Genomic DNA, 9,702 nt, shown 5'->3' with positions numbered 1-9,702 from the left:
GGCGCTTTGCGGGACTCCAGAGGCGAACATGGGCTGCAGTTTGACCACCGCCTGCCTAAAGACACTTAAGAATTAAAATGTGTGAGAGATCCCTGCTGAAGGTGGAACAATGTGTCGGTTTCTCTGAAGAATTCCCTCATCTCCATCCGACTCCCTGCTTGAAAAGTTAAGAGAAAGAAAGAAGAGAGAGAGAGAGAGAGAGAGAGACGGAAACTTTCAGTCCTTAGATCCTTTGAGCGATTCCAAGGAATCCAATCAGGGAGTTTCATGCTTAATATTTCTCCTCTAAGGTAAGAAGATCTGATTTACTGTCTTCCTTTTAAATCGCTGCCGATCATTCAATGAATTACTTGTTTTTTGCGCAGCCTAAAACTCTTTGCTGAATCTGTTGCAATCAGATAAAACTTTAAGTTGTGTCTTTTAAGTTTTATTGAAATCTTTTGCAGTGATTGCTTCCTATCCCAAAGCTCCAATATCCCATTTAAGTTTATTTTGACTGACTGCATTTTATGTTTTTGTGGGGTTTGTGGTTTTAATCAGTTGAACTGCATGGCAGCTTGTAGTTTAAAAGATAAAATATTTGTTTAAATATGAGAGTATAATCTGTTTTTATCCCTGATTCACTAAAACTGCTTCCTTTGGGGCCCCAGGAAAGTTTTAGGGCCACTAGAGAACAACTGTTTCTTGAAATTTGCAATACATTTTTTGCTGCTATACTATATATATTGTCTTTTTGCAAGTCATACAATTTGAATACATTTCAGGTTTTCTTATATGTGCACTTGAGGTGCTTCTAATGAATTGAACCTTTCATGATCCATCTCTAATCTGAGGTAGGAGATGGGCTCTAATCTAATTATCTGTCTAAGAGTGGACTGTAGCTGTTAATGTGGGAAGATTAGGCCACTGCTCCTCATTTTAGTGGCCCTGCACTGAAGAGCGTCAACACTGGCCTCAATGGGGAGGCCAAACACTTATTTATTTCCGAAGTGACAGTGAGAAGTGCTGAGCACACACAGTCTGAATCTTCTCCACTCACACATACCTTTGTAGACTGCAATAAAGGAAGACTCCTGAACGGATTTGCAAGATATGAAATGATTTAGCTGCATTGCGTGTGGTTGAGCATTTGTTTGCAGTACTGAAGTTTTCATGTTGCGATAGTTTCGGATCATTTTCCCATCCCAGCCAATCACTAGGACTCCTTTTAAGGTTTAGATGTGGGAGATTTCGATGGACGAGAGTGCACTTGTCCTTTGGCCACATGTGAAAAGCTCTGCAGGGGAGCTTCCTCACCCTCTCTGGTCTTTATCAAGTGTGTTGAGCCAAAAAGCCTCCTTAATGGGAATGCCCTTAAACAAATAAACCATACAGGAAGCTGCTGACCTGTTGGAGATCACATCTCACACGTCATGCAATTTTATTACTGTATTTATTTCCACTTCAGTAAAACTTTGAGCAAACCATTCTTAAAAGTTAAAAGTGTATATAAAGTCACTCCTTCAATGTTCTTCTTGGGCCCTGGTCATGTGACACAGGTGTACCCAGAAGCAGGCAGCAACAAGTGGTGTGTTTTTGTCAAGATTCCATTTTAGTCCGCGCAGCGAGAAGCAAGTCATGTGACGCCTGAATCCACCCACCCCCTTTCCCTACACAGTCCTTCTCCCACCTTCTACAGAGTGAGAGAGTGAGAGGGAGGTAAGGGGGAGAAGGACCACCCTCACTGGGATCACAGCCCTTCAATCAGACCCTTTCACACCCTGTGAACCTGAAACAATCAGGGTTTAATAGCAGCTGTCCGTCCGTCTGAGCTTAAACCGCACGGGCCATCAGCTTCGGCCCAAAGGATGGTCCAAAGCACACAGGACGCGCTCCTTTTTCTGTTATCTCCTCATCGTACACTTTACTTCCAGACACACAGATAGCTCAGTTGAAAGACATTAAGAGATGATTCTTGCCTCAACTGATTTGAGTTTGTGCTGTTTCTCAGCTGCTGCACCACTTTAGTCACTTTGTGTCCATTTTAAACTGAGACTAAACTAATTTGATGCATTGTTTTTTTAGATTTGGGTAGAGTAACAGCACCATAGTTAGCAGAGCTAATGCTTTCACGGAGATCTGTACATTAAAAAGGCTAAATACCGCTGAAATGAGGCAGAGAATTGAGGAGGGGTGCTACTAAGTGAAGGGTTGACACCAGAGGGCAAAAGCATTAAACACTTAGCAAGCTTGAATCGCATTAGACAAAGGGTACACATAATAGAGAGGGGAAATGTTGCAGTCATGGGAAATATTCAAAAAATCATTGTCCATGGTCACTCAGAGATTTCCCACCCATTAGAGGGCGTATCGGACAAATCACAGCAGAGGGGATTAAATGAATGATCTTCACAGGCGATCGGTTCAAAGAGATAGAAAAATGAGGCAGAGGTCAGCTGGGTTTGATGCAGTTACTCCAGCAGAGATATGCAATCATCTTGCTTTAATCAGCCGATCAAACCAAACTTTTGGGAATCAGTCTAACATTAAAGTTAACTGCTAGTGGCAGTCCTAAACTAATTCTAGAAGCACATGTTTTCATCTTGTGGCCACTCAGATGTGTCAATATGAAAAAATAAGATTCTAAATGAAGAATTCTAAGATCCCATTTAAAGTTCTGTAAAATTCATAGTATATGTAGGAGAAAAAAAAAATTAAATCGGCCATATTTTTTCCTAAATAGGAAGTATGACCATATTTAGCCTGTTTAGTCTGGCACCAGGCCAGATGAGCTTAGGGTTTTTCAGAGTTCAGCTTAAGAATTGGATCATGCCTAGTGTCATCTCAATCCAATACCCAAAAAGGATCCCAAAGTACCCTGAAAACGATATAACTGATCTGGATCCTTAAGTGGTTTGCTTGCTGAATGAATGTGTTCCTGTCTCAGCGTAACGTAACAAGGAGGATGGGATGTGATATTAAAGCAGTGATGAGGAAAATAGGAAAAACAAATTTCAGAGCCTCAATCCAAAGATAAAGTAGTTTGAAAATATCTTTTGGGGCTCCTTAGGAGGTAAGAGATGCAGGCGCACAACTACATTTGTACACCAAAGTAGAAAATAGACCCTACAAGACAGACTTTCTTCTTCATGCATTTTTTTTTTTAAATCAGGGCTATTCTGTAGCACTACTGCCCCAAAAACAATCCAATGTAAGTGTATGAAATTGTTTAACCGGATCTAAGAAGCTCTGTGTGAAAACAAACCGGGCCAGCTGATAGTGGGAATTTTCTTACTTGAACAATTCTCTGGACTGGAGCAGAAGAATGAGTACATCCCTAAAGGCCAGGCAGGTGGAGTATTAATTAGAGAGGAAGCTGAGAGGCTCATGGTTACTCTGGAGGAGCTGCAAAGAGTCAAAGTTCAGGTGGGATCATATGTTGATAACTATTCTTTGTAAAGGGATGAGAAAAGAGCCATTGTTGAAAGAAAGCTATTAGATTCTTTTTTGCTGTTTGCGGCAAGGGGACTAGGCATATATTTGGAGAAAAAGCTCCAGTCAGATGAGACTTAATATGTGAGGAACAACAGCACCCTATATTCATATGGACTGTTGAGTTTTAGGTGAACATTATATCTGCATAGTAAGACATGGTAGCTTAAGCATCATGCTCTGGAAATGCTCCTTTTTTCAGTAGAGATGGGTAGCAGATCAGAGCTGATGCGAAGATGGCCTGAGATAAATACAGAGTGAACCTCGCACAACATTTACTGGGCTGCAAAACATTAACAGCTGGGACAGAGGATAACAACCTTTAGCATACAACCAGAGCAATAATGTTTGTTTCAAAGCATGGCCAAAAACTAAATCCAACCTAAAATATATCGGGAAAAGACGTACTTTTTTGAATTGATGTTTGCAGACACTCTCTTTTCAGTCTGACTGAGCAAAAGCAATTTGGCAATTAAAAAGGAGCAAATATGCAATCCAAATAAAGTTGAACTGTAGTAGCAGTAAAAAAGTAGTCATATAATCTATTTTTTCAAGGGGTTGAACACAAATGCATCCCACAGTTCTCAGATATTGATCAGTGAAGGCAATTTAAAAGTCATGTATCCTTTTCTGTCCAATTCACAGGTATGCTGTAGTTTGTGAAAATGTGTAGATTTCCACTTAATTGGGACAAAATCAGACACACATTTAGGGGTGGGAATATTTTTTTTCAAGGTAAAGCAGATGAAAAAGTTGCGTTTACTGCTTGCAGCACTGTATATGCGTGCCTGTGATGTAGATTAGCTGCTGACGGTAATAGGTGGAGCTGACGATTTTCCCGGTCGTCCGAGCCTCTGCTTTGAATTGGGGCGGTGGGTTTCCATGCCTTTGTGTTTGTAAATGTGCATGTGCTGGTTTGTGCAAAAGCATGCCTAACAGTCACCTCATGTGGTTAATATTAAAAATCAAACAACAGCTAATAGCATCCAGGTGAGATTGGCGGCTTGCTTTTGTGTGCACAAACAACCCACGCTGATGCTCATTACTGCTCTGTAAATCAGCTCAGTTTGTGGCTGCGATCAAGCAGAAGCAGCTGGGTCTTGTAATATTTCCTTATGATTTTTTATTTTTTTTTTGTTAAGTGTGTATTGCTTCCTGTCGTTTCATTCAGAGTATTTTTTTACTCTGACTTGCCTGTATGGGGACTGTTTTTCTTTTATTTTTTCCTTTTTTTTGGGCTGTCTGTGTGTTTCAATGTGTGTGTTCCTGGCTGCTGATGACTCATGTCATGCGGTACTGTCGGCAGGCAGAAAGTGAAGAAGAGGCGGTGTTTATTATTTCACCAGGTTGCCATAGCCACAATGCTTTTGGGTGCTGACATAATTAGTGAAGTTACAACATACCGTCTGATGTCTGACTGTAATATTTATCAATAAAAAAAAAAAAAAAGACATGTCTGTGTTTCCCTTTTGTTGTTTTAAGATGAACAGGAAATGTGACATGATTTATAGCTTGTAGCTTGCTTTATATTTCGACATTTTCTTTATTTGTAAGGTTATTAATGAATCCTTAATGTTCATCAGAAGTAGATTGCTATATTTTACCGCTGCATTTAGTATTGCAGACGTTCAGAAAGTAAGGAACAGAAGGCTGAAGAGAAAGTCCAGAGGCATATTCATGTTGCGTGTGTTTATGATGGCTCTTCTGGACAACAACTCTGTTATCTGAGATGAGATAGCTGCCTAAGAATGTTGGCTTGCCATATGTTTTTGAGAAACTTGCTGCTCCACATTATACTCTCTCATTTAAATCACTCCGTACACACTCCCCTCAGTGTGTGTATCTGCTGCAAGTTGTTTCTACGTTTTGTTTCCTATCTTTGTTTTTTTCATCAATGATCACAGCTGCATTTTCACAACAAAGAAATGTTTCTAACAATTTAGGATTGCATGTCAGGTCGAGAGCCCTGGCGATGAGTTTAAGGTGCTCCGAGAAAAGGCCTGCATTGGTTGAAAATTAGCACAAGTTGTTTGATGTTTAAGAATTTTAATTTAAAACCTTTCTTTGTATGTAATATATAAATTTATGCACTTTTAGACATTGTTATTGTCAGAATTCTTATCCCTGATGTAAAAAGATACCATCTGTTCTGTCAGGTTGTTGTATAAATCCAGAAATCTTCAGATGGATGAAAAGGGATGCAGCTTGACAAGGGAAATTTAATTTCAGCTGATTTAAACCTTTTTAAAACTGCACACACTGAAAATGGTTATAACTATCGGATGCATTAGCGTTTACTAATCAGTCGTAACTTTGCACAATGACACTGTTGTTAAACTTGTTGCTGTTTTGCCAGCTGAGCAACCTCCATGTCTGTGCACTGTGAGGCTGCTGCAGTTTTGTTTAGCTGCAACTTGTCTATCTGCTCCAAGTCTGCTTAGAGTGAGAAAACATTGGCATTTTGAATGATTTGAATAATTTGTGCAAAGAGGGACATTCCTCTGCTTTTTCTGGTCTCACAGAATATTTGAAATTATGCTTACACCACTTTGACGATTTTTTTCATTTCCCACAAACCCATGACCTTCTTAAATCTGTTTGTTGCAGAAAAAGGCAAGATTATTAGTCAGTTTAAGGCCAAACCAACTGATCTGGACCTGTTCATGATCTCATCAATCTGGAAAAAAAGCTTAGATTCATCTGAAGAAAAGTAAACCCAGATCATGATGCGACCACTGCTGTTACTCACGTTCTTTTGCTGATAGCAAATGTGAACTCAGCATGACTGAATGCAGAAGGAATAGTGGAAAATTGACCCATCATAGTGTTAGTTTAAGGGTGTTTACACTTGTGCAAAAAGGTTGTTTGCTTTTTGTTTAAATGATATGGGATGTGTTATTTTATTATGATGTAACCGATGTCTTAGCATTTTCTTCTACTAGAAATATAATACATGACCTAAGTGCTTTTATTTCAAAGCAAAAAGTCAGCTATGGAGGTCTGGTGTGCAGCTGACTGACCACCTGCAAGAAGAAAAGCTGCACTTTTCTTTGTGTTAGGTTTTTAAAAACTAAGTTTACTTTTTAACTGGAACCTGTCCCCCCTTTTAAAGCAATGGACGGCTTAAAATGCTTTATTGTTGGTGCATATTGTATGCGAGGTGGTATCAATTCCCAACAACAGTAAAAAATAATTTTACTATTTCCCAAGTTTCTTTTCATGGGTTTGACAAAACCTTCCCATTCCTGTTCTCCTTCCATTCATGTTTCTGTTACAGCATGCCATTATTAGGCATCATTATCTAGATCAAATGCCATAACAGGAAGTCGGTATACATTCGAAGTTCTGTGACACGCGTGTATATGACTTACGACTGCTGCGAGCCAAATGCAGGCCCGAGCCGTCACTGATACGCCGAGAGGAATCTGCTGTGGGTCAAAGGTAACTGCTCCCATCGTCAGGCAGCTCCACGTTTACGACAACACCTCTGACATGATGTTCCAGCTGAAGGGGAAAAAATCCCTGCAGCTTCATGTTGATTTACAAGTAACATGTGTTGATGAGGCAGAAACTGGAAAACAAAATGAAAACTAAAAACTCCTTGAAACTCCTCATTTGCAGTTTAGCAGTCATGCTAAAACACTGCAGTGAACAGTGGTGAGTCAGAGCGTTGACAGTTTTGTCATTTTGTGAAGAAAAGCTGGTTGCTTACAGGATTTAGCATTAAAAAAGTTTCATTAAATGTGTACATTTAGGTCTGAAGCCTTAAAGCTTACATCCTGTGTCCAGATAGAATATCTAATTTCAGAGAGAAACAAACTAAATCGAGGTAAAGTTTTATAAGCTGTAATTAACCTTATTACAACAAAGCCTTGCTGTGGTCTCCTTTAAAGCTGATACAAAAAAAAAGCTGATTCTTTATTGTTACTCGGATAGATGCTCAAAAATACATATCCTCTGCATTTGCAATATATTTTGTTAACTTAATTAAACCTTTAGGAAAATATTTTTGTTGGCTCACACTGAGAAAGAGCTTTCCACTCTCATTAAAAATGGAATTTGTTGGAAAGGAAAAAAAGGGCAAAAGACAGTGCAGGGGGGGAAAAGAGTGAAACATTTCATAGTGTAGGAGTTAGAGGGAAAGAGATGCAGATTGTTTTAAATCCACAGCGAGTCAGCCTCTCAAATTTATGCCCATGGGCTGCTTCTTGGGTGGGCTGCAGGGAGGGCGGTGCACTAGCTGGATCAGGGGAAAGTTGCAGACTCCAGACTGCTCGCCTTGCTCCAAAGCTTTTCCTGCTGCAACACATTTACAACTTAACCATCCTCACTGGCTGAGTGGCTGCTTGGCCCAGCCCTAACTGACTGAGCTCCAGTGGCTGCCTCGTTCTTATTAGGCAATCGTGGCTTTTCAGCACTTTTCATGGCGTCTGGAGCTTTAAAGGGAATTATTATGTTGGGAACTTTAGAACTTAGGGGAAAAAAAGTGTTACACAAATGTTTTTATCAATTACAAATTATTACAGGGTTTGAAAATCTGTACTTTCTTTTTTTAACTGAGCTCCTCGGTTCTTGTCCGAAGGCTGATTTCCTTCGGGAGTTAGTTTGTCCTCGAGAAAGAACAGAAACGATCTGCATCCAAGTTCAGAAACTGGGATCAGATAAGATCAAATTCTCCCTCCTCTGTCTTTCATACAAGCAGTTACAGCTTATTTTCGGCAGCAGAAGAATCATTGGACCCACATGTAGCCTGCAGGAGGATTCCAGGGTGTCGGGATGTGGGTGATAACTTCAGAAAATAATGATTGCATGAGCCCCGCAGTTGAATTAGTCAAAGATAATGATCGCCACCAGTTCACCTTCATATTGTCTTCCACTTTTTTTTTTTTTTTTTGCAATGTCTGAATCTTTTTCCCTGTAGCTCCCTGCAAAGGGGGTGACATCAGCAGCATCTGAATCAGCTTAAAGAATCTATGATCCAGCACAGAGGGTGGTTTGGTTGGTTTCTTGGTTCACCAAGGTAATATGCTGACACATTATCCTTGGATATACGAACATAAAGCAACAACCAGAAAGACCAGCTTGTGGGAAACACTACAGATGCACAAATGAGGAGATTTGTGGACATTTTCTAATGGCTGTTTTTTGTAAACGTATGATTTGCTGAGACTGATCTTAGCTGATTATGATTGTCCTTTAAAAAAATACAATTAACCAACTTGAAAAGATTTTGCCCTATAAAATATTCCCAACTTGGACATGAATGGTGACAGCTTCATTTGAAGTAGCTTCGCTGAGCTTGTTGGAGCTTTTTTCAATCTATTCTTCATATTGCAATTAGCATCGATCACATCAAGTACAGTTTTTCAGAAATGAAGACTGAAACAGAGGACCATATGAAGTATGGTGTGATTTTAATGTTAGTGCTACACAAGTTGGGTTGGAAATGTCCCTATGAGATCTTATTAAAACGCTATTAGCACAAAGATTTTTGAAGGAGTTTTCACATTCAACCCTCATATTATTCTTGTTGGAAAAGGTTTATTTTTTCCTGTGTATAGCTGGTCACACAAGCCAAATCTCAGCTAGGCATCAATCCCTAGAGCACATCTCTTGGAGATACAGGCGCACGACTGACATAAGCCCCATTTTAAAATCATTAAACATCGGTACTCTTCTAAAGTTTTATTTATCCTTTGATATGTAGGTCAACATGTGTAAATTCTTCCTTCCAGCACACGATTATTGCTTGTTGTCGAGCTAATTTTACACATATTGATTTCATTCTATCCTTGTGTCTTCCTGCTTTGCAAGCTAATTCACTCCGAAGGTATTATGGTTATTGGAAGGCTTGTAAAGCATTAAAGCTTGATTTACAAGAGAAAGAACAGAGGGCCTGGGTGGCTGCAGGAGGGGGTGACCTCAGGCTTGGTACTGGTGGTGACCCCACCATAGGTGAAAAGTAGAACTGTGTTTCTCTGCGACATCAAGTTAGCGGAACATCTGGAGCTGTTTGCAACAAACTGCAGACCACTCCTCGATTACATAATTGTGCCCATTAATTACGCAGGGAGGGCCCTCATTTCCTGGTAGCCAATAAATAACAAAAAAGAGCCAGTAAAGGCAGACTGCAAGACACTTATAGTAAGTCAAGCATAGCATTTGACTCATAAATTATACATCTATCTACATGTGTATCTGTGTGTGTTTATGTATATATACGTATATATA

The 9,702-nt window shown here is 39.7% G+C and overlaps 1 protein-coding gene across 4 annotated transcripts in view; it reads left to right on the top strand.

Annotated features, from left to right (window-relative positions):
• Window positions 1-9,702, top strand: part of gli1 (GLI family zinc finger 1) — a 60,742-nt gene continuing 51,040 nt past the window's right edge. For all 4 annotated transcript variants that reach the window (XM_015403098.1, XM_015403107.1, XM_015403090.1 and 1 more), the window contains exon 1: window positions 1-290. The gene's annotated coding sequence lies outside the window, so the exon portion shown is untranslated. The remainder of the gene's footprint in view (window positions 291-9,702) is intronic.

This window comes from Cyprinodon variegatus, unplaced genomic scaffold, assembly GCF_000732505.1.
Source record: "Cyprinodon variegatus isolate N-32 unplaced genomic scaffold, C_variegatus-1.0 Scaffold34, whole genome shotgun sequence".
NCBI lineage: Eukaryota > Metazoa > Chordata > Actinopteri > Cyprinodontiformes > Cyprinodontidae > Cyprinodon > Cyprinodon variegatus.
The sequence above is the reverse complement of the archived record's forward strand: the minus strand, read 5'-3'. Positions and strand labels throughout refer to the sequence as shown.